At 30.8% G+C, this 25,604-nt stretch overlaps 1 long non-coding RNA gene across 1 annotated transcript; it reads right to left on the bottom strand.

The window, feature by feature from the left end:
- Window positions 1-2,039: 2,039 nt before the first annotated feature.
- Window positions 2,040-5,392, bottom strand: LOC112940120 (uncharacterized). Its single transcript, XR_003243978.2, has 3 exons — window positions 4,085-5,392; window positions 2,565-2,924; window positions 2,040-2,479 (listed from the first exon to the last, which is right to left on the bottom strand). It is a non-coding gene; the product is annotated as an uncharacterized lncRNA (long non-coding RNA).
- Between the last annotated feature and the right edge of the window lie 20,212 nt (window positions 5,393-25,604).

Below are 25,604 nucleotides of genomic sequence, written 5' to 3'. Positions count from 1 at the left end.
AAGAAAGAGGAGAGAAAATCAATTTGGAAAACCGAAAAAAAAAAGTAAATGATAAAAGCATTTGATTGAGGTTTTAAAAATGAAAAAGTTGCCTAAGTCTCTCAGTCGGTGTTGACACTTCCACAGGAGTAGGAGCTACAATGTCGGCATCTTCTGATGTCGAAGCACCGACCAATAAGGATCACAAAATGTAATTTTTTAAACAACTTGTACTTGATCTCCGCAACCCTATTCTTCGTGAAAAGACTTCTCAAAAACTTTCAAAGGCTTATTCTTCTCATTTAGAGGCTTACCCTTATATTTCGTTTACTTTCATATGATTTTATTATTTGTCTTGATTCATCGTGGCATGATTTTGTATAATTTCAAGTCTTGAATATGGTGAAGTTAGGTAAAATTGAGGGTTTTGATGACTATTTAATGCTATTCACGCTAAGGTTGCATTACTAATTAACTAAAACAGCTTCAGTATTCTACTTGATAAAACTGGACAAATGAAACTTTTTGACTCTAGCATCTCCGCTCCCTTGGGAAATCATAACTACAATTTCTTCATATTAAGCAATTGTTCAATATGACGTCGTTTTCACTGTAACAATACAACTTACCTAGTTTAGCTACATTTAGCAAAATGAATTTGCACTAACATGGGTAGGAATGTAACATTCTCATGTATATGTGAGAAAGATCATAGTTTAGCTATATTTATTATATGACTTCGAACTGTATTATCATGTTTCAAACTTGTATCACTGTAGAATCAAACATTGATTCATACTGAACTACCAATTTACAGATAGTCTATGTGCCTATTGAATATTTTTGTTATAATAAGTGCATAAGATCATCCCAAGAATCAAACTTATAATATTTAAACAACTTAGCATCGAATGTGCTTTATATTTTGCCTCTACTCTGGCATAAACCCACATTTTGTATCAACATAAATATTCAGCATGGACCCAAGTCCCAACCTAAATGTCATGTAAATTATGTCTTGCAATTGGATTCTCCTTGTTTATTCGTATAAGATCAAAATATTTTCTTTACAAATAACAAAAAAGAGGATAGTATGTGAATATCAACTTAATTGACAATAGATTAGTCTCTGTAATGAGTCTTTACTTTGATAAATGAAATCCATTATTTACCAAAAAAAATGAATAACATTTTCGTCAAAACACATTTAATGAGGTAGTCTCATAATTATAAAGATATTTTGATATCCTAACTTGACGTTAAAGTTGATGAAGGCAACGGAATTATAAGATCATGATGTACTTGAGATATTGTTCCACTGCGTTTGACACAATTTGTGTTAGAAAGAAGACAAGTAGTAACTGCCTGCCAATCTTTTAGGCGCCTCTCCTACAACGTTAATTCTTATGAAGTGATTTCTAAACAATACAGTGGAAAATGCAAAAAAACAAAAACCAAAACCAATACAATACAGTACTAATAAGACCAAAAATGGAAAGATGAATTGCGAAGCCATGATTTTATTTTTTTTGTAGGCAAAGCAAACAACAATAACATTCATTCCAAGGGCTTCCCTATCAAACCTTATTGACGGGAAGTTCCTCACATTTCCTATTATTAATAGTAGCGTTGAGTCATGAATTGTACTTCATCATTATCTAATTCGAGAGATAAAACCCATCATATTGTTTCTTTTTTAGAAATAACTCACATATTTTAGTGCAAATTAACAACATATTAAAAGGTCCCTTTTTATAAGAGACAAAGACTGCAAAAATATTTGTTAAAAAACACTGCGAAAAGTATTACGTTCCTTTCAATCTCATTTAATAGGAATTTCGATTTAAGTTTTCTTCTAACGACTAGAAGGTCCCTTTTTACTAAGTCAATTTTGTAGGTTTTTATTTTGAAATAAAAATGACAAAATGAACTCATATATCAACCCAACTAAAAGATTCTCTCCATACAATATTTAGAATTGCCTTAACAGGATATGCCACCAAAGTAATAAATTAATATTTTAGGTATATCATCTTCTCAGTATTACCCCCTTATTTTGAGTTTAATAATGAGTTAGCATATTGAGTTGCATATTCACATATAAGATTAAAAAATAAAAGAAAATATTGATATTAGAAATTATAAGTCAGTCCACTTTAACATGGAAACCAGAATCGAGTTTCACAAATAGATGGAAAAAATAACTATCTTCTTTGACCCCTTTGGTCACTACATTCGCAAACTCAATGAAAGATTAAAATTTTGACAATCACCCACAGTATATAAACCTTAATCAAAAGATTTAAATACTATGCAAAATAGATATTTGTGCAAACCCGAAAGGGTAAAATAAAATTAAATGCAAATCAAAACAATTAACCAACATACACCTGATAATTGCAAGAACAATTGGAGAAGAAGCTTGGAAAGTAAATGTAAAAATAAAGCATTGAGAGAGTTCCTTTAGACTAATGGTGTTACGTTACAGCATTTTTGCTACCTGCATATTAGTGTGAAATAAATATGTTTATCAAGTGTGTTTGAACTTCATGACATGAGAAAAAAGAATAAGAGGAATGGAATACCTTTTCATAGCCCCCTTGCAGTTAGATTCTAAAAATATCATTGTCAACTTCCCGATTGATTTGTAATTGAGAGGAATAAAATCTACATTTGTAATGGCATACCTTTCTAAATGCCAGTAGGCACGAAGTGATAGTATCAAATGAGGTACCAACATAAGGGGGTCAAATCCTCGAAAAGTTCCTTCTTCTGGAAAAGCAAAACAAAGGCAATAAGCTATTTGACTTTGTTTTCCTTTTTTTCCAGAAGAGGGAACTTTTTGAGAAATTAGCTCCCTTATTATTCAAGAGTTTATTCAGTTCTTCAGATGCACATGATTGTTAAGGTATCACTCCATGCTGCAATTCCAATATTTCTTATATCTGTTCAACCACGCATTTCTTTAGTGATTATTGATTACCATTGCTTCACACTGAACCATTAATAGCTAGGAATATAAGGAAACATTTCTACCTTTTACGAAAAGCTATTAAGGAAACATCTTAATGACGTATCAATTAGGGTTACTAAGGAATTCAAATTGTTAAAACTAAAAATGTCCTATAGAGTCCTACTTTTTTTTCTTTTCATCTTGTAGTCTTAGGATGATATTTATGAGAAATTCAACAAATGTTGATGAAAGTATAGTTGATTTTAATAAGCAAAAACAACACAATGCAAAGTGTAAAAAGCAAAAACAATTAGTCAGCAGAAACAACACAGTAGTAAAAAGACCCAAAAAACAAAGTGGAAATTAAGACGTCATAACTAAGAAAAGCCATAAAACAGAGAAAAAGACAATGTTCAGCTCATATACGAAATCTCATAAAGTGGTGCACACAACATTGTGTTAACCTCAAGATCGAAGGTTTTAATAATGACAAATGCATATATTGACTAGTCACTTGATGCAGGAAAGGAATGAGATACATCACCAAATCGCAGACTCTCCATCCACATGATTGCAGGAATCAAGTGAATAATGAGCAAATCTAGTAAATAAAGGAAAGTGATTATTTGATCAATCAGATCAAATTTCACAGCTTGTAAGAATTAAAGGAAGACACAGAAGGAATATATTTCACAGCTTGCACAAATTAAAGGAAGACACACAAGGAAATCTCTCAAGTAAAACAAGAAGGACAAGATAATTAAATCAAGGAAGAAATATCGTGCCAGCAGTCAAGATCACAATTTGAATAAGGTACTCAATCTAGATACTATAAAGGATTTCAAACAAATTTAAACACTGATTATCAACAACGATCTTTAAAATGAAAAAGCGAGTGAAAAGACTGAACAAACACAACTTGATGTAATTAGTTAAACACCACCTAATTCACAAAATGTTAAGCTAAAATAAACCTCTATTCTTGAGCATTGAGATCAAAACAAGAGACAAGATCTAAATCTAACAAAGAGTGATAAACAACCAAGTCAATATAAACACCTTTATTTAGTGAACTACAATAAGCATACATAATCGCTAAAAAAAACTAAACCCAACACTTGACATCAAAAGAAGAAGGAATACGAGTATTACCTTGTTCTAGGCAGCGCTGGAACACAATCCTAGACATGACGAATTCCAACCCCACTCCGACTCAAAATAGTCGCAAATCAACAAAACTTCAATGACGAAAATAAGAACTCCCAAAAACATAGCGAGGTGTTCTATTTCTCGCCTCCAAAAACTCCTGCGCTAAACAGTAAGGGTGAGGGGGTTTATATAGGACAAACTCTGGGTTAAAATAAAGGGAAAAACGATGTGGGACTCTGGAAATTTTCAAAATCTGAATTGGGTCTTGGATTTGTTAATGTGAAATGGGTTTAAAGAATTTGGGCCAAAATTTTGGGTTAAAGGTTATCTGATGGTCCAATTATGGACTAAATAAAGTTCTTGAAGAGAGTTTCAAAGGGAATTGAGATGTACTAGAAAGTCAACTAATTACTCAAGCTTCTTAACCTCAACACCATCAAAATAATTATTTCAAAAGAAAAGACCTTAATTAAATTGTCTGTTTAAAGAAAATAAGTTGCATAGTTAATTGAAGCTTTATTTTTTTGTAAATCAATTTACTAACTATTTATTCAAATAGAAAAACTATCTAAATCTGTATATTTTAAGTATAAAGATATATAATCCATATGAAAAAGTGGGAAAAAAAGTTTTGGAAGATAATTTTATAGTATTTTTTAATTTCAAAAAAAATTATTTCCCATTGTTCAATATTTAAGAAGCTTAAAAATTAATCAAATCGTGGAGGGTCAAAATTAGGTGTTAACAGGAATCATCACTATAACATATATTAACGCTACTTCAACAAAAAGCCTAATCAAATCAAACTATCTAATAGTCTCCTTCTACTATTCTTAATTTACCCATTAAGAAATCGACCTCTTCAATAATTTTATGACAAAAAGAACAAAGATGATGAAATGAAAATGACAAAATGAACTCATATATCCACCTAATAAAAAGACTACCGGTACAAGATTCTGAATTGTCTTAACATGATAGGACAATAAATTAAAAAAAATTATTGTTTTAGTCATACCGTCTTCTTAGTGTTACCCACTTATTCGATTTTAGTTGTAGCAGATTGATTTACATATATTCACACATAAAACTAAAAAAAATATTGATTTTAGACATTTAAATCAATCCACTTCAACATCAAAAATAATCAACTAATCTTCTTTTTACCCCTTTGGCCACTGCAATTCACAAACCCAATCAAAGATCAAAACTTTAAAGATCATCCACATCTCTACATCTAACTCTTAATCAAAAGTTTAAAATACTGAAAAGGGTAAAAGAAAAAATTGAATGCAAATCAAAACAATTAACCAACATATATATGCCTGAAAATTGCAGCTGCAATTGGAGAAAAATCTTCAAAAATTATAGTGATAATTAAACTTACACACCTCGTCTAAAGTATTGCTCCTTTCCGAATACTTCCTCGCCCCCTCTGATCTTGAATGTGTTTGAACAAGAAAGATTTTGATAATTGACAAATAGAGGAATATATGAAAGGAACCGGTTGCACCAACATGTACTTTTCAGACCAAATCGAGCGGGATAAGGAGAATATCAACCACCGAATTAGAAATTATAAAGTTGTGGAAGTATTATTTTTTTGACAAGAAACTCGAACAGAAAATTTCCTTTTATAAAGGAGTATGCAAGCAAGATAGTTTTCTTAATCAAATAGGAAAACCAGACAAACAAGGAAGCTGAAGTAAAGAAGGAGAAAAAAGCCTGAAAGAAGAAGAAAAGCACAAACTTGCGACGTGAACTTAAAACTTCAAAGTAGAAAAGGAAGTAGAAACCAAGTAGAACAAGGAGTTAGTGATTAATAAATTTTTCTTATTCAATTAAGGTAAATTGCGTCGAAGTTTTTCCTTTCAAAACAGAATGCAAGGAGGAGTCCTAACGTGAGAAGGAGTTCGAGTCAAGTTCGGTTTAAAGAAGTTCTTTCAAAGCTGTGAAGACTAAGTTGTGTTGAACAATACTTAGGAGAGTTTTAAAGTCTATAAACATTGCAATAGTTCATGGAAGAATTTTGTGACTTACATAGAAGAAGATCAAAACAAGATCAAGAGTTAAAGATTTATCGGGGAGTGTTGCGAGTTTGTGAGGAAAAAGTTATAAGATTGTAATTAAGGGATTTGATTACAATCAAGTGTGTGTGTAGGATTCGTCTAACAAGTTTGAGAAACTTTACGGACGGTAGAAGACTTAAACCTGAGGGTTTTTGTCTTGGCTAGCTAAGAAATACAGTTTGTAAGTCCTTATATTACATAGGTTTGTGATCTTTTGTTGAGAATCATAGTTTAATGAAGTAAATCCTATAGAAGTGTAGGTCGTGATTTTTACCCATTATGAGTTGGGGTTTTCTGCGATAAAATATTATGTCATTATTTTATCTTCTTTACAAAATGTAACTGATGTAACCTGCAAAGGAACATATAGAATATACTTGTTCCTTAAGAAAACTTGGTGTCAGAATTACAATAGAGTGAAGATTACTAGGACATGGAAGAATGAGAATAGAGAAATAGAAAGACCTAGAGGAGAGTAGAAAGAAAAAAAGTAGTTAAGGATAGGTAATTTAGTCGAGGACACGTGATTTGCCAAAAACAAGTAATAGTGTACACATGAAAGACATAGAAGAGACTAGAAAGAAAACAAGTAGTCGAGGACAGGTGATTTAGACCAGGACAGGTTATTTGCTGAAAAACAAGAAATAGTGTACAAATGTTGTGCATTTTTAGAAAAAAAAATTTTACTTGCAGCAAAACTTTTTTAAATAACATTTTTTTTTATTTTATATGATCTAACGTAAGTATAAAAATTCTAAAAATATTTATTTACATATTTAAAACAAAATAAGAAAAATATAAAAATAAAATAAAAATAAATTATGAGCAGAGAGTTAGATGAGGTGGAGTAGATTTTTATTTTATTTTATTAAACCTTCATGAGTTAATTCATTTGATTGATCACTAGATTACACCCTTAAATGCTATAAAACTCTTCTTCTTTATCTACATTTAATGGATAATTATATAATGTTATTACTTGATCCATTTCACAAAAACAACTATGACTCATGTGATTAATGAATCAACTGTAAGAATTATTATTTAATTACTATTAATTATTTCTTATTTATAGACCAAATTAACTATCAACCGAAGTAATATCACAAATAGTATCTAATAAGGATCTCATCCGTAGATTGGTTATTTGATGGACGTACCAGATTAAGTTATAACCTCTATAAATCGGTCCTCCCTCCATGCACCCATTAGGGTTATCACATATTTTCTACAATAATTTAATCATTGACGATTGTGATAACATAAAGTTAAGGAAAGGAGGTAGAAACCAATTTACGACTAACGCCTGCGATTTTCTCTGCGATGATGTCTTCCTCATCAAGTATGTGCTTCTAATGATCTCTATGTAAGATTATCGTATTAAAGATCCTTATATTATGTATCCAAGTATTTAATCTTATATAAACTATATAAACTACTAATATGTCATTACATTTGAAGAATTATGCAAAGATTATAATATTATAAAATAGTGACATGTAGAAATTACCATCGCTTTCCTTTGATTTTTCACATTTATATGTGAAGATGATTCAACAATAATTGCATATCAAATATAATCTCATAAGCTAGATTTGAAAAGAATCATGTATAGTTAAATTAACTCTTATCTTATCATCTAGAGATATTATTCCTATTAAATCTTCAACTCAAATAAAAGATTTCAAAATAAAATGAAAAAGGAACATAGTATTTAAAAAGGAAGCATAATGTCAATAATAGTCCAATTGATGAATAACGGGATATTATTATGCAAAATGTGATATTTAAAATTTTTTAAAAATTATATTTATTAGTAACTAATATAAATGGTAATTTATGGACGGAAATTGCCATTTATCCAATTGAATTAAGCCTTTAGCCACTTTGGGAAGTTGACAATGAGAAGAGTAAAAGTTAGAGGAGTAAAAATACAAATTAATTAATTATGAAGATTCATAAGAAATGAAAATAATTATAAGAAGTTAACATGATGTTATGTGTTATCACATCCTAGACGTAGATATGACGATTGTTGGTGTAGTAGATGGACTCAGGGCCGACTCAACAAAATTGGGGGCCTAAAAGTCAAAACTTAAATAGGGGACCTATTATTCTTTTATTTTATTTTCAAAAAAATAATTATGATTTACTATATATATATTTAAGGTCAAACACATAAAAAGATCCCTAAAATTGTTGGATTTTTCCCCTCAAGTACCTAATCTATGTTATTTCCCTATTGAATCATTGACTCATCCATAATTTGTTCCTTTTAAACATTGTTGGCTGATAGTGGAATCAGATTTTGTGAGGGATATTGGTAGGAGATACACATGTTGTTCCAGAACTCATTAGTTCATCTGATTGTGAAACTGTTCGAGAATAATTTTGTTTTACTTCAAGTTATTTGAACACATTATAAAACAAATGAGACTAACACAAAGTTACTCTTCATTTCTTCAATCAAATCATTAAAATACGAACACAATTGAAGACATTTACAATTAAAAAAAGCCGATCAAAATCATCCAATAGAGTCTAAAATGAACAAATTATGGGTGGTTTAATGAATCAAAAGGAAAATGGCGTTGTTGAGGCTCTTGATGGAAAAAACGCAATAAGTTTAGGGATTTGTTTATGAGTTCGGCCTTTATTAAAATCTATTTTTCTTGTCTTTTCAGATGTGAAGTGATTAATTATTGTTTTCTAATAATTGTTTTAGTAATTCCTTTTAAATTGATGATATAGCTAATACATTCAATCTCACATTGTTGATCTTAGATAAGATTTTAACAATTTTAGTTTCGAAAAACTTCTTTCATCTGAGGAAATAGTTACCGAAATTGTTAACATTATTCTATAATCAGTATAAGCATTAGGAAAAAATCAAGTATTTTTATTTGATTGAGTATTTTCATTAAATTATTATGTTTTACTTGTATTATGTCTCTTGACAATAACTAAAAGGAGAATATAAATATACTTACTAATTAAGAATATCAATAATAACAAAAGTTCAAGAAAAATTATAAAATTAAGTTTGAATAATAAAACCTGACTCGCGAATATGATAAGTTGATATAATAATATTGAATTAGTCTTGAGTTCCTTCAATATAATGATTGCTTGTTGCACTTCTTAAAATTTGAAGAAGACACTCAAAAGAATATTTTGTTCTTTTTTAACTTGTAAGTAACATTAAATCATTTTTTTAGGAGAGAGTTCAACATTGAAAATAAAAAATAATATACTACAGGATAAAAAAAGATGAGTATAAGGTAAATAATAATATAAGGTCAAATTTTTCGGAGATGAATAAGAAAAGATGAGTATAAGGTAAATAATAATATAAGGTCAAATTTTTCGGAGATGAATAAGAAAACACAATTTCCCACTTGAGAAAATTATTTTCATAAAATATTTAATTTCCTTAGAAAAGTGGGAAAAACTAACAACAATTTTTATTTTTTTGTTATACTCCTTACATGTTTTTTTAAAAAAAAATATACATATATGTGTAAGTACTTTTTTTAAAATTGAGGGACCCCAAAAATATGAGGCCCCAAGCTACGACTTTAAAGGCCCAGTGGTTAAGTCGGCCCTGGATGGACTCTTTGTTAAGATTGGTGCCTTTTTTATAATAAGTTGTATCGGCCTTCACAGAATAATTCATAAAAATTGTTGTTTCTCCGATTATTTGTGCTTTATCCATCAAATGATAAGATTGGTTATTGAGTCAATGAAAGAAACAAGATTTTAGTATATTGAAGGGTTCAAGGTACTTGAAATTGTATTATGAAAAGAATTTTAAAAAGCTGAAGGAATAAAACTTCTAGTATAATCCCTTGGTTTGTAGTTGAAGGATTTATTGAATTTTTGCCTATGAGTTTAGACATGACTGTGAGATGTGAACCAGTTCGGTACAAACTTACTAGATATTTATTGACTTTTCTAAAGATCGAGTTTTTGTTTGGGTGACAAGGAAAGATATGTGGAAGATTCTATGTCGTTATGTCAAGCTAGGTTGTTCAAATTATGATAGGTAACTTATTGATGATTGACGGTGTGGACCTATAGTTTTACATGATTAATGAGGATTTCGAAGAAATTGAAATACTTTCCAAATTATTATGATGTGTTACAGAGGCTTTTGATAGTGAGTAGAGGTTATGAGCTTATAGTATAACCAAATTATTGGAGTGACGAAGAATTTCGTAAGTGTTAGTATGAAGTATATGATGGTTTGAATGTTACTTGAAATTTGGTATTTGAAAAATTATGTGGGGTTGATATTGAGTGTGATTTAATTGTTTTATCTCGATGGTAAAGTACTTTAAATTTAGGAAGTAGTGCTATAAATATTAGGTGTGACTCATATATGTTATGTTATGCTTAAATGGAAAGAGAGAACCGTATTTTTTTCATTTTTTTAAGGCTACAATGTGTTTTCTAAGGACACTTTGATACTAGTGACAGTTTGAGAGTAAGATAAATGGTTCGTGTAGTTATGATGTTTGTTGGTACTAAGAGTGTTAGCTGCAATGGAGTACTGGGAGGAGTATGTGGGGCTTGATGAATCGAGTGCTTGTAATGTTGTGGTGCGGATCAGATGTTGATTGTGGGTGGCTAAAAATTGAGAGATGGAGTCAGATGAATGAAATTTATTTATATGGGCCCTATGGAAGGAGTATATTTTGTTATTCAACTTTTCTTCTGTATATTCTTCTGTGACCAACTACTTCATTCTTGACATGGTTTAGAGTATTATTCACTTTCTATGTTTGTGTATATTTTTGCTTCTATGGGTAAATTCCTAATGGTGGATCGGGTGTACCGATCCTGTGATTTTTCTCGTAGGGTGGCATCCTTGTTAAGACATGTTCATTTCAGTTATGGAAGATTTAGTGTTGTTTGGGATAGTTAAATATACTAGTGATTCTACATGCACGACCTTGCTTATGAGAACTTATATAAGAGCTAAGAAGAGTTATCATTGTCTAAGAGTGTTTTTAGAGGTTCTACATTTTAAGTGTATCGCTTTTTGGGTGTTTAGTTGATCATTTCCTTCTATGGGTTAGATAATTTTGATAGTCCCTTAATGAGTACTCAATATCTAAAGATCAAATTTTTATAACTTAAACTCGTGAAAAGATTGTATTGTGGAAGGGAATCTTAATTAACTCTATCATGATTTGTGAGTTATGAGTGTGTGGTGGATAGTTCAATTTCACTTTTGGTGGTAGGTGGTATGGATTCAGAATTTGATTGTGGTTATGTGAAAAAAAAAATTATCATGGTGATTATGTTATAGTCCAGAGTGATCGAATTCAGGGGTTATTATGTTGGTTGATAAAAGTTTTATTCTCAAGTTCAGTTCTTAGTATCTAATCTTGGTGAAATGTTCTTAAGGAGGAGCTCACTTGGAAAGACGAACACCGACTGGTAGGTCATAATTGAGCTTTGATATCGTTGTTTATCTTCCTTCCTCTTCCATATGTTCGAGGACAAACATGGATTTTAGTGGTGGATAATATAATGACCTAGAAAGTCATTTTTGGAAATTTTTACAAAATTAACGTTTTATACATCTAGGTAGTTTCCAGTGTCACTTTTGATCAATTTGTGAAGTATTCTGAATAATCTACTACCTTTGTGCTTTATTATGATGATTTTATGGCGAATTGAGAAAAGGTGGCAAAGGCTAGCATGAAGGATAAGTTGATCTATCTTGCTTAGTTCTTATTGAATTGATCTTATGTGTGTGTATTGTCATTATGTCATTGAAGACATTGAGATTTTATAATGTATAAGCATGAGTTGTGTTTCAATTCATTTTCGAAAAATAATTTTTTTATAGGTTTTCGATTTTTTTAGAGGCGCCACTTAATTTTTAAAGGAAAATCAAGAAAACTTTTATTTTCAAAAGACTTAAACAGAAAATCGTTTTGAAAACTTAAAAGGGGGTTCGGAGATTGTTATTTATATATTAGAAAGGTTTTTACGACACCTAAAATATTTGCTAAATCGCGATTATCCGACATCTAACTTATTTGGCTAAAATATTCTAACTTAATTTTTTAGATAAAAATTATTTGAAGTTGTTTGAAAAAAGGAAGTATCAATTTTTCTATCTAAGTGAATTTTAATTTTTGAAATTTATTTTAAGCATATTTACTTATTTGATTTAATGGAGTCGCTAAAACAAAGTGATGTCTTATTGGGGGATTTTAAATTTTTCTAACCTTTTAAAACTAATATAAGTATCAATCAGCAAGTAAAAGAGAGAGAGAGAGAGAGAGAGAGAGAGAGAGAGAGAGAGAGAGAGAGAGAGAGAGAGAGAGAGAGAGAGAGAGAGAGAGAGAGAGAGAGAGAGAGTTGGATCCAAATCCGATTTCTGTCAGGCTGGACCGGTATTTGGACCCATTTCGGTTTGGGTTTTTGACCCATTTTAATTTTGTACCTGTCCTAAGTTCTAGCAAAATATTACAAAGATGACAAGGGCTTGAGCCCAATTTTAACAAAATACAACACCAAACAAAAGAAAAACTTGCTTTTGGCCACACAACTTCAACTCTTCAATTGACTTCATATCTTCTAATTTTGGGGGATCTGTTCGTTGATTTTAAGGTTGGGAAATTCGATGGAGAATTTGAGAATTTACGGCTCTCTCAAAATGCAAGAGGGGAGGCAAGAGTAAATGGCGAACTCAGATGGTTTTTACATGCATAAAAAGGGAAAGGAACATTAGCATATGACCTAACCAAAACGGACAGTAAAAAAGAACATACTAAATTATGCAACGGGAAGAAATGAGACATATATACTTATAACATAATTAAAGGAAATCGTATAAGGCCAAACAGAAAGCTAAAAAAATGACTAAAGAACATGTTGATCGTTCCAACTAAATTAATTAACATGATAGTTAGCTATATGCACTAAAGTGATCAAAATCAAACTTCACTTGACTACATAAAATATTATAATGAACAATATTTTTTATGAGAATTAAGTAAAAGGTGAGCCAACAAGAAACCTACGGACATTACTAGCATATTCATAAGCTGAGGAGGAAATGTATCAAGCTAAAAAATAAACATGATAGCCAAGTCTCACATACTACTCCTTTTTTAAAAAATAAACATGATAGGCAAGTCTCACATACTACTCCTTTCTTTAAAAAAAAATAGTACAATTCAACACTAAAAAATTTAGCACTTAGAGAGCACTTGAACAAAGGGTCATTTTTCAGCAATAAACTCATACTTAAGTCGCTAACACGCACACATGAATGACCTTAGACTTTGAAAAAAGAATATACAAAAAACTGCACATTTAAGACAGGCTCAAGACAAGAGAGCGCTCATGCACAAGAAAAAAAAAGAAGGATTAACAACAGCACTAGGATGACAGTTAACTTAACACGAGACAATCGATTAACACACTAGAGATCTTACTAAGTGATATACCGTGGTTTCACGGTATAATTAATACTTTTTCCTTAAGTTTAGTGTGTCCGAAAGCCCTTTTTGTGCTAATTTTGATATAAATTTCTCTTTGTTTTGCAGGAAATCTGTCCAAAGCTGAATGCGGAGATTTTGAGCGAAAAATGCAGAAGAGACCACCTACGGAGCTTATGACAGTCCGTAGGTGGCAGCGTAGAGAAGCTGCTGAAGGAAGATGGTGAAGTCTGACCAAGTGTGGGATTACGAGCTTGTGACGTTCCGTCATGGCTATGATGGTCCGTCCTGCAGGTTCGTCGTGAAGATCAGAGAAGTGATCCCAGTACCCAGATTCCAAGACTTGAAGTATTTTGAAACGAGACCCTCGACGGACCGTTGTGCCTATGACGGTCCGTCACACTTGCCGTCGAGGGGAATGAAGAAAGCAGCAGAAGAATTGCACCAAGTATGGGACGACGGAGTCCACGACGGTCCGTCATGACCACGACGGTCCGTCGCGTGGTCCGTCGACCCAGCCGTGTTTTGGCAGATTTCCAGTAATTAGAATCCTTGTTTAATTAGGTTTTTATTTTTTTTATAAATAGTTCGAAAAACCTCGTTTTTGGGGTTAGACTCTGTGAGATTAAACATCATATTGTGAGACTTTGTGTCTTGAGTGTTTGATTGTGAGAGATTCTTACAAGTGATTTTTTGGTGATTAATCAAGCAAATTTTCGGATTTTATTCTTTCTCATTGAAGTAAGTACATGAATTCTTGTTTAACATATTTGAATATTGTGTTTATGGCTATGAGGAAGTAAACTCCATAACTAGGGTTGTGGGAACCATAGGCAAATAATGAGATAAACCCTAGCTAAAATAACAATTCTAGAATCGTGTCTTGCATGTATTAATAATTCTTTCACTTAAAAGTCTTTTTAACGGATGATCAACGTTAGAACTCGCCTTAATGCTACTTGCCGGACCAAGGAGGTAGATAATAGGAAAAGAATTATTAACGTAGATTTAGTGTATACTATCTAATAGGCTAGTATTGATTGTTACGAGGTAATAACTTAGTCAAATATCGAATACGATGCTTAATATGAGGTAAGGATAAGGGTTAGGAAAGCAACACACGTAGCCGGACCAAGGTGCGGAGTGAGATTTTCTAGATGCCGGACCAAGGATTTAGAAATACATAACTTATTACTTTGCATGCAAGATACTAGGAAAGAATTGTTATAGTTAGAATTATCAAGTTATGAACCTGTGGGGAACACATAAAGCCTAGTTACTTTGATTATTTGATTAAAACCCAACATTAAAAGCTGTTAAGTGTCTCTTTCAAGTTCGTTAGTTATTTTTGCTCGTTAGGAAATACAAACCCCCCTTTTATGCTTTTACTTTCTAAGGAAGTCATCAACCGAATAATAGTAATAACAAGTTGAAGTTAAGTCTAGACTATTTTCCTCGTGGGAACGATCCCAACCTCACTAGTTGGGTTATTTACTTGACGCGACCGCTTTACTTCTCATTTGAGAAGTAAGTTTAAGCGTATCACTAAGCAAAAGAAGTAACTCAAAACTCTAAGTGACATGCTACAAGCTGCTGAAATTATACCAAATATTTAACTATAATTATCGAACAATTAGACAAAATAAAGAAAGAGACTTCCCATATATTAGTTAGACCTCATATTCCACACATATAAAGTAAGGGAAAAAACTTATTCAAATAGAAATGATTCACTGTTAAAGAGATTTGACTGACATTAACATGAACTCAAATCACAACAACTACAAATTCTCGTATTTAAATACAATCACTCAAGAATCCTACCGGACAGTAACTCAGGAATAGAATATAAACATAGCTAATTTTTAGATCTTTTTGGACTAAAACTTCAGTAAGCTTAATCATCCCATAGGACTTGCACCAACTATAAAACTAGTCAAAATCTATCCCATAACATTAACACCTCCCTTGAATGCAAGAAGAAGAAGAGGACATAGCTAAAACTAATCAGCTAGCACCAAAACTAAACATGAACTAAATTATAACTAAGAACAGAGAAAGTAACCAAAATTTTAGGCAAGAAGAAGTGGATACTTAATCGACCATAATATAGAGTAACTAAAATATCACTAAGAACAACTAAACGGAAAGTATAGAACAACTACAAATCCAACAAAAAACAAAGCTAAGAAGAGATACTTACCTTTGTTGGGGCAGCGAGCGGGAGAAAGATGAGCTGAGCTTCTACCACCACGCGACTCAGATCCGAATAACAACCTAGAGCTCTAAGCGAGCTTATGTCGAATGAAAACAGACGAATTAAATTAGACTAGGACTCATTCCCTGTTATCATTCTTTAAACATATCTTTTATCTATTTTTCATGCCTTTTCCTTAGTATTAGTTGAAAGAAAACTTAATCTTTGATTTTTATCGCCTCTTCTCAAAAAATTTCTTCCAGCCTTTTTTCTCTGTTCTCCCAAAAATATTTTGGCCCCTTTTTCCCTAAATCTTTTTCCAAAAAAAAAAGTCAGACGAGGGCTTAAATAGAGGAGATTTTCTGGGAAAATGGAGGGAAATCTGGACCAATTCAAAAAATTCAAAAAAAAATCAATTCCCTTCTTCAGAGATGAGATTGCTAACAGCTAGAATTCATACCTTTCTCAACGGAATGAGAATGGTATCCGTACGTTTTTATGAGCAAAAGACGAAGAGCTACAACATAAAGACACCTGGATTCGAGTACGAGCGGGAGAAGAGGATGACGTGCGATTGGGTTGAGTCGCTGTTGGACTTCCCGATTTCCCATAGTCTCGGTCGATTTTTTGGAGGACAAACGCGTGCAGGTGTCGGGTGGGTTGTATGCATTTGGGATTGTTGTGCGTATAGTTGGTGTTGTGTTTGCTAGAATGGGTTTGGGCTGGGTCTTTTGGAATTGAAAGTGGACTAGGGGAATATTGGATTGGGCTGCTGGAAGTAAAGGGATTTGGGTTGGGTTTTTTTTTTTTTGGAAAATTTTTCAAAATGTCAATATTTTAATATTTAAGAGGGCTCATTAGTAACACTTTCAATATTTAGTAAAAATGTCAAATCCTAGTTTGTTATGTATTTTATTTATGTTTTTGTTATTTGTTTTTATTTAAAAAATATAATTATTTAATAACAAAAGGGAGAAAATCAAGGGAGAGAATATTTCAAAAAAAGGTGAAGATCACTTAATTTTCTCATCAGTTACAGTTTCAAATAAAATTTAAACCTTATTCTTTTTTTTTCTTCTTTAGAATTTTTACCTTTTTAAAATTATATTCATTCGACAATATATTCTATTTATATTTATTATAGTTTTTTTTTATTAGTTTGTATTCATTCCAATAGGTATGCCGAATGTATCAATATAGTCATTTAAGAAATATATTTGTATTCATATACTTTTTTCCCTATATAGTTTTTTTTTTAAAAAATCTTGTATGTATTCATTTCAATATGTATTTTATTTGTATTTCTATTTATTCTAGTTTTTATTTAGAATTTTCTATAATAATATATAAAATACAAAAAATTAGTGTGATGAAAAAGTGAATGAAATATAAAATTGAAAAGAAATAATTCAATATTTGGTGTACTCATTCTTAAATAAAATATATAATTATTTGATATACCTTTAGAATAAATACAAATTAGAAAAAAAAAACTCAATTCAGAAACAATGCAACATAATTTTTGAATGAATACAACTATTAATTGTAAAATGCATACTGACTAAAACAGTATCAAAATTCAATATATACTTCCAAATTTATGAATACAAAAAACAATAAAACTAAGAAATACAAAAATAAATACTAACTGTGGTACATTGACATAACTAACACAAAAAGTATAGAATACAAAATGAATTATATATATGAAATACAATTTCAAATCTATGGATACAAAATACAATAAAACAATGAAATACAAAAATACATACTGACTAAAACAACAACTAAATTCAATATACACTTCCAAATCTATGAATATAAAAAACATTAAAACTTTGAAATATACACAATCAAACTCATATAATGTGTTACATTGACATAACTAACACACAAAAAAATAGAACACAAAAAAACAATAAATATAAGAAATACAAAAATAAATACTAACTATAACATAATAAAAATTCCATATACACTTCCAAACGCATTGTAACATGAATTTTTTTGAATCTTAAAAATTACTAAACAAATTAAACTAAATATGCAAGACACAGAACATGCAAAAAAAAATTCTCAAATAAATTGATCTTCTTCAACTTCATGGTTATGAATTTGTGTGGAATTTTGCACATCGACGGATTCAGACATTTTTTCCCGTCGTATATCCTCCTTAGATTTAGAAGCGGAATCTACATTGTTGTTTGATTCTTGAGTGAAATTAAATGATGGGAAATTAAAAGAACTTTGATTATTTTGTCCAATACCTCTAGTAACTCTCTTGAAAACATCCATTGAAGTGAGAATTATGTAGTCTCAAACCGTGAAAAATGTTTTAAGAACAACAACAAAAAAAAAAAACTAAAATCAGTTAGTAAATAAATAAGGAATCTGAAAAAATAATACTGAAATCAATGTTAATCTTCAAATCAAATCTTGCAATGAAATTAAATGAGAATAATAGGTTGTATGAGCGTATCTCTTTATCTCTTACCTAGGTGAGTCTTAGGATAACTTTGGATAGGAAGGTCTACATGATAAATAGATTACTTGATAAATATGACTAAATGTTGAAGTTCATGAAAATATTACTTGAATGATAAATGATGACTTATATGATGTTTTATACACTTCATTCATCAAGGTTTTAATAAAATAGCATGAAAATTGTGTTTCAACTAAAATTTCCTATTTAACATGTTTTTGCATATGCAATACTTAGTACAATGTTTGTACTAACTCCATACTCTTCTATATTTCTACAAGTATAGGTGGAAGGCAAGTTCGCTTGTGATGATGTTAAGATATGTCTAGTTCGCTTGTGATGATGAGACTGTTCCTTAGTTTTAATTATGTTGTGAAAAGTTTTAATTCCACACTACTTTTCATACCTATATAATGAATAATAGTTAAGAGGCTTGTATAAGACCTCCAAGAGGTCAAGTACGTCGTGTGGCGACTTAAGAATGCTTTAACTTCTAGAATGTACTCTCGGGTCATTACAAAATTATTACAAAGCTATTTGTTCTCCACTTAACTAATTGTTTCATTGATATATTTGAGTAAAAATAAAACACCTTTCACGGCTCTTCAAGATTTTATTATTCATCAATAGTGAAGTGTGAGTTAAAGTGACTAAATGTTGGAGAGAATAATAACTTTTATGTCAGTGAGAATAATAAATTTTAAAAAGCAATGATGTGATTATAAATTTTATTTACATGTGAAATAAATTGTTAGTAGATATAAATGTGGGGTTGTTTTAACAAAATATAAACTAATGGATCAATTTTAATCTTAAAATATTTGAAATCATGATATGGTATACTCATATGATTCCATATCATGGTTTTTGGAGAATATGAAATCACATCTCATGAGATGGAATCGGCGTAAAATCGCATGTCCAAACATTGATTCCATCTCACGATATCATATCATGATATGGTATCACATAGCCAAACGCCTACTTAATTAACTTATATATTAAGGTCAACATGGATGTTTAAAGCCATAAAATCCAATTTCATGGCATTGTGGTGGTATATGAGGCAGAGTTTTGGCTAGTTAAGAGCTCTCATATTCACAAGGTGCAAGTTGAAAAATGAGGATGTTGAGTTGTACATGTGGACATAATAGAAGAGAGAAGATTAGATGAGGAAAGCACGGGTACGATGGTTTGGATATGTGCACATATCTACTCAAAACTCTAGTTTATGTCTATATAAAGGACAATATATTCTCTTGGAGATGCATCTCAAAAATTCTATAAAGTCATAGAATATAAACAAAGAGATAAGATGTGGATGTGGCCGAACTCATCTTGACAACCAAATACTTCAAGAAGATCCACAAAATCCTTTATAAAGATCAAAAAATCTCAAGAAAGTCTACTAATGACCCTCAAATCACGAAAAAAATTATAAGTGAGGAACAGAATTATACCCGCATCCTTTATCAATTAAATTATGTTTCTTCAAATTTGAAATTGTAATTGTAATTTATTTTTTATCATTTAAAAATTTATTGCAAACGCTATTATATTTGATTTTTTTAGCAACATGTAAAAAACAAGTGTAAATATTTATGTGTATAAAGATACATTACTAGATTTAAAACAATAGAATTTTCCATCACATTTTATCCTTCAGGAAATTTAATCAACAAAAGTTTAATATTGTAGTAAATGTGATATTACTATTAAGTTAAAAAAAGAAACATCAAGTTTCCCCCAATAAGAAACAGCTAGGAAGCTCTATTAATGAACATTTAGAGAACATGCACAATAATTTTTTAATATAAACATAGGCAAAATCAGGATTTGAAGATAGGGGCACTACTAAGACTCTAAGAGTGATTCAAGGGTAAGGTCAAGAGTGACACACAAGGGTAAATTAAATTTTTTTGGAGAAGTTATTATCATAGCATTTTTTAGAGCATGAATAAAATAACATTATTCATATCCGGAAGCATTTTTTTTAAGTCAATCCAAGAAAACTAAAAAAAGACCTTTATTTTTTTGAAGACTCACTTTCATCATAACCTCGAAAAAACAATCCAAATTCCAAAAGAAACCGTGTCACATTAGTAGAAGCCTCTAAACAAATTTGATGCTCAGTTTTTGTTTTCTCATATGGTGATCATGGGCATATTTATATGCCCATAATGCTAACTATGCCTATCTTTATGCTTATTTGGAGTAGTCAAGTTATGTTTAAGAGTCGTATTAAGTAAATTTTGTGTTTATGAGCTTACCAACATGATTAGTTGTGTAGGGAAGCTATTTGGAAGAAATATACCCAAAAATGGGCTAAGGAAGCAAGAGGGAGATTTAAGACAAAAGAAAGCAAGGAACAAACTGAAGAAATACTTAAAAAAACTAAGTCGTGTTGTCCCCGCGTCGCGCGCAAGGAGCTTAATATCAAGTCTCAAATTAATTTCGAGGCAGGATACCTTGTGTAGCCTCCGTGTCACGCAGTCTTCCCTGTTCGATCCAAGATTTTAAATGAGGTTGCGCATCGCGCACCTGACGCCCAAAATTGGGCACTGCGAGTAAATAGGGTTTTATTTTAGTTTTATGATTATTCTTTCTAATTTCGAACATGGAGACGAGAAGAACGACACTTTGAAGTTTTAAGTGTTATACTCTTTCTCTTTAAGTCTCAATCATCTTTGAATGATCCATATACATTGTAAGATTGATTTGATGATTGTGAGTAGCTAAACACCTTAGTTCTGGGGTTGTGGCTACAGGCTGAATGGAATCTGTTGAATTTGTTTAAGGTTTTATTATGAGTTATCTATGAATCGTTCTTATGTTCTTGATCTTAGTATTTTATGTTTGCTCACCATGGAAATTAAATATATTGTCTGAATAAACTCGAGAGAGGAATAAGAAGATAGAATTGGAATATAAGAAGTTTGGTTTACTCTAAATAGCTAGGGTTGATTCGTTTCTAAGATAGAGATATACCTAGAAAACTTGCTTAGACAACCATACAAGAAGATCATATCTTAATGCTAAATTTTTGTTCACGCTATCCCCGCTCAACGATGTAGTTAGCGTGATATCTATTGAAGCCGATTAGAGGTCGAGAGATCATGATCATACATCTAATCCTGTGGTTCAACGATGAGATAATTTCAAGAGAACCTTTATCAAATGATGATTACATGATTCCTGGTAAAAGTTGCAGCCCTGGATCTTTCCCATATGATTGTTCAAAACTTACAGAAACGAATCACAATAGTACATTTTAGTTTACATAAAATTAGGTGGTAAATCTTTATAAAATCTGAAAATTTCAATTGTGTTGAGTTAAGAGTTGGAGAAATTGATAGAATCTAGTCTTAAGTCCCTGTGGGTACGACACCCGGCTCTCTAACAAGAGTCACTTTATTGCTTGTACGATCACGTGCACTTGCGTGTGCGATTTGACCGCAACAGATGGCTTGTTAAAAACAACTTGAATGGATTGAAATTGATTCTCAAAATTTAGTATCTTGTTGAAACACCTCTTGTGGATATTATTCACTTCACCAACATGTAATTAATTGAGTCGTTCCAAATTATGATTCCAAACGGTTTTCGTGAAAAAATCGCCGTATTTCTTTTTACATAAGTCTATCAATCTCAAATCACAAGAATCAACAACAAATTCTCACACACACAAGAAGAAGAAAAAGAAGCTTAAGTAGAATAACTTACCCATTTATGTAGAGATAATAGGAGTAGGACTTCAATTATGTAGTCAAGAATAATTGTAAGCTGGAGATTTTCTAGCAGTGTGGTATTCTGATTAGAATTCCGCAAGTTGTAGATTTTCTAGCAGTCTTATATTTTATTAGAATTGTGCTAGGGAAAAACGAATTTTAATAAAAATATTTTTTAAAAGATTTAACTCTAAAGTAAAAGTAGATTTTAAAGTTAAAAAATTGTTGACTCCCGTGGAATCGTACTCACACAGACACTCTTGACTGAGCGACTTCAACCAATTTTTCCAAACACCTTTTAGTCATAAGGGTGCACAATTATACCAGATGCATGTACATAATCACAGATGCATGTGGGTTTGCCCCTAATGGATGATAATATACATGAAAATAAAATATACCAACAAAAAATATATAATTAATAATGATATTTTATATATATACGAATACATTTAGATGAGTACATAAAAAGAAGGGTAAAGGGTCAAATATGTCCTTAAACTATTCGAAAAGGTCTAGATATACCCTCCTTTTAAAGTTTGGTTCACTCATGCCCTTCCGTCCAACTTCTGGTCCAAACATGCCCTTATGGGCGTTAGTTGTCATGTTTGACATATCCAACTCATTTTTCAATTATTTAAATGTCACATGGAAATTGTCATGTCATTTTGACCTTACCACATGACATATATATGAATATGAAATAATATTCGGACTCATAAACACCTAATCCGACCCATAAATCAACCCCCTTTTAAATAAATTATCCGACCGATTTCCAACATTCATGTTTAAATTTTATTTTTTCGATAAATTTCAAAAATGAGTAATTGATTAATAAAAAATAGAAAGAATATGAAAAAAATATAAAATTAACGCCAAAAATTCACAAAAAAATATAGTAACCTTAAATCTAACATTTCAATATTTTTTTAAATTTTTTATTTTTTCGATAAATATCGAAAATGAGTAATTGATTAATAAAAAGTATGAAAATCATAAAAAAAGTATAAATTATTGCCAAAAGTTCACAAATAAATATACTAACATTTCATTCTATAATTTTTTTAAAAAATTTTATTTTTTTCGACAAATCCCGAAAATGAGTAATTTATTAATAAAAAGGGGAAAATATCAAAACAAAATAAAAAACTTATGTCAAAATTCACAAATGAATATAGTAACCTTAAATTCAATAATTTCAACAATTTTTTTATTTTATATTTTTTCACATTTTTCTATTTTTTATTTGTGAATTTTTGCGTAAGTTTTATATTTTTTTTATATTTTTTGTTAATAAACTCATTTTGGGATTAGCCGAAAAAATTAAAAATTAAAAAAATGTTGAAATTGTTGAATTTAAGGTTACTGTATTTATTTTTTAATTTTTGGCGTTAATTTTATGTTTTTTATTAATTAATTACTCGTTTCGAGATTTATCAAAAAATAAAATTTTTAAAAAGTGTTTAAATTGAATTTAAGGCTATTATAATTATTTGTGTTTTTGGCATTAATGTTATATTTTTTTAATATGTTCTTCCTAATTTTATTATTAATCAATTACTCATTTTCGAAATTTATCGAAAAAAATAAAAATTACACAAAATTGTTGAAAATCGGTCGAATAATTTATTTAAAAGGGAGTTAATTTATGGGTCGGATTAGGTGTTTGTGAGTTCAACTATCTTTCCATTTTTATATAAATGTCATGTGGTAAGGTCAAAATGTCATGGTAATTCCATGTGGCATTTAAAGAAATGAAAATTGAGTTGGATATGTCCAACATGGCAACTAACGCCCATAAACACATATTTGGATCAAAATTTGAACGACGAGAGCATGAGTGAACCAAACTTTAGAAGAAGGGTATATTTAGACCTTTTCGAATAGTTTAGGAGCATATTTAACCATTTTCTCTAAAAAGAAATATATACAAATTATTTATTAATAATAAGATCTATACAAATATATGAGATTTTTGCTCCATCAAATCAGAAACGACATCATCATTTGTTTTGGACTCATTGCTGCTATCAGAAGCAATTTTCTTTACTTGGATCTAAGTTCTTGATTGGATATTTCATCGCATAACAATAGATTCATTTTTGTGTTTGGATCTAAATTCTTGATTCGATGAGCAGCTTTAATAAATTGGTGGTCTAAAGTTAAATTCTAATGAAAGTTTTAAATTTGAATATTTTATTATAAAGCTTATTATAACTAATTACTTAATTTTTTTGAGACTTAGTACTTGTAATTTATCAAACTTCTATTACTTCTTTGTTCTTTTATGAAAAGTTCTTCCCTTCGTTTGCTTTAGAATTTGCAATTGGCCCCGAAATCACTTTTGAAATCTTGGGTTGAACCCTAAGAAAAAGACTTTGGATTGTCAAAAAGTTTGTCAGATAATGATATAATTTTCGTAATCCTCTTTAATGGAGTTTACTCTCTATTTTTTTTACTGAAAAATGAAGATTCAAGATGTTATTTTATAACACAAACCCTATACAAATGGGGAAAAAAAGCAACAAAAAAAAAAGTTGAAACATGTTTTGAAACTTACCTTAAATTGTGATGTCATAACTAAGAGGGAAAAAATTAAATTCAAAATTTAAAATTGATAAGAATGAAATATTTCAGGAGATTATATTTGTATGAAAATGTATACAGATTCACCAAATGTATCTTTTGTGTCACGACCCAAATCGGGCCGCGACTAGCACCCACACTTACCCTCCTGTGTGAGCGAACCAACTAAATCTAAACCTTAACATTTCAATGTACTATCAACATAAAGTAATGCGGAAGACCTAAACTCATTTATAAAAACCAATTCAATAACTATTATTTCCCAAAATCTGGAAGTCATCATCACAAGAACATCTACTTCGAATTACTAAATCTAAGAGTATCTAAGAAGCTAAAATACATAAACAGCTAGTCCATGCCGGAACTTCAACGCATCAAGACATGAAAAAGACGATCCAGTCCAAGCTAGAAGCTTTAGCTCACCCTGAAATCCGGAGTAATAAAGACTGGCTAGAGTTGCGGTTGAGTTGAAGACGATGGCACGTTTGCTGCACTCCACAAATAACAAAGAAGAAAACATAAAAGTAGAGGGTCAGTACAAACACAAGTACTGAGTAGGTATCATCGGCCAACTCAAAATAGAAAAACAGTATATACCAAGTAATATCATAAAATCAACTATGATACTCAACATGTAGCATTTACAATTACCATAACCCTTGGTTACAACACCAAGCTCATCAATGAGGACTCACGCCTCCTCATCATACTCATTTGGGATTTAGTTTCATTAGATTGAGTATATTAACATCTTTCAAGATTCATTATCTTTATTCCTCTCGTGTCGGTACGTGACACTCCGCTCCTCATATACTATCCTGGTGTCGGAATGTGACACTCCGATCCTCATATACTATCCTGGTACCGGAACGTGGCACCCGATTCATATTCTATCCTGGTGTCGGAACGTGACACTCCGATCCTCATATACTATCCTGGTACCGGAACGTGGCACCCGATCCATATTCTATCCTGGTGTCGGAATGTGACAC

This window comes from Solanum lycopersicum, chromosome 10 (genome assembly GCF_036512215.1).
Source record: "Solanum lycopersicum chromosome 10, SLM_r2.1".
NCBI classification, from domain to species: domain Eukaryota; kingdom Viridiplantae; phylum Streptophyta; class Magnoliopsida; order Solanales; family Solanaceae; genus Solanum; species Solanum lycopersicum.
This window is presented reverse-complemented; position numbering and strand designations above follow the sequence as displayed.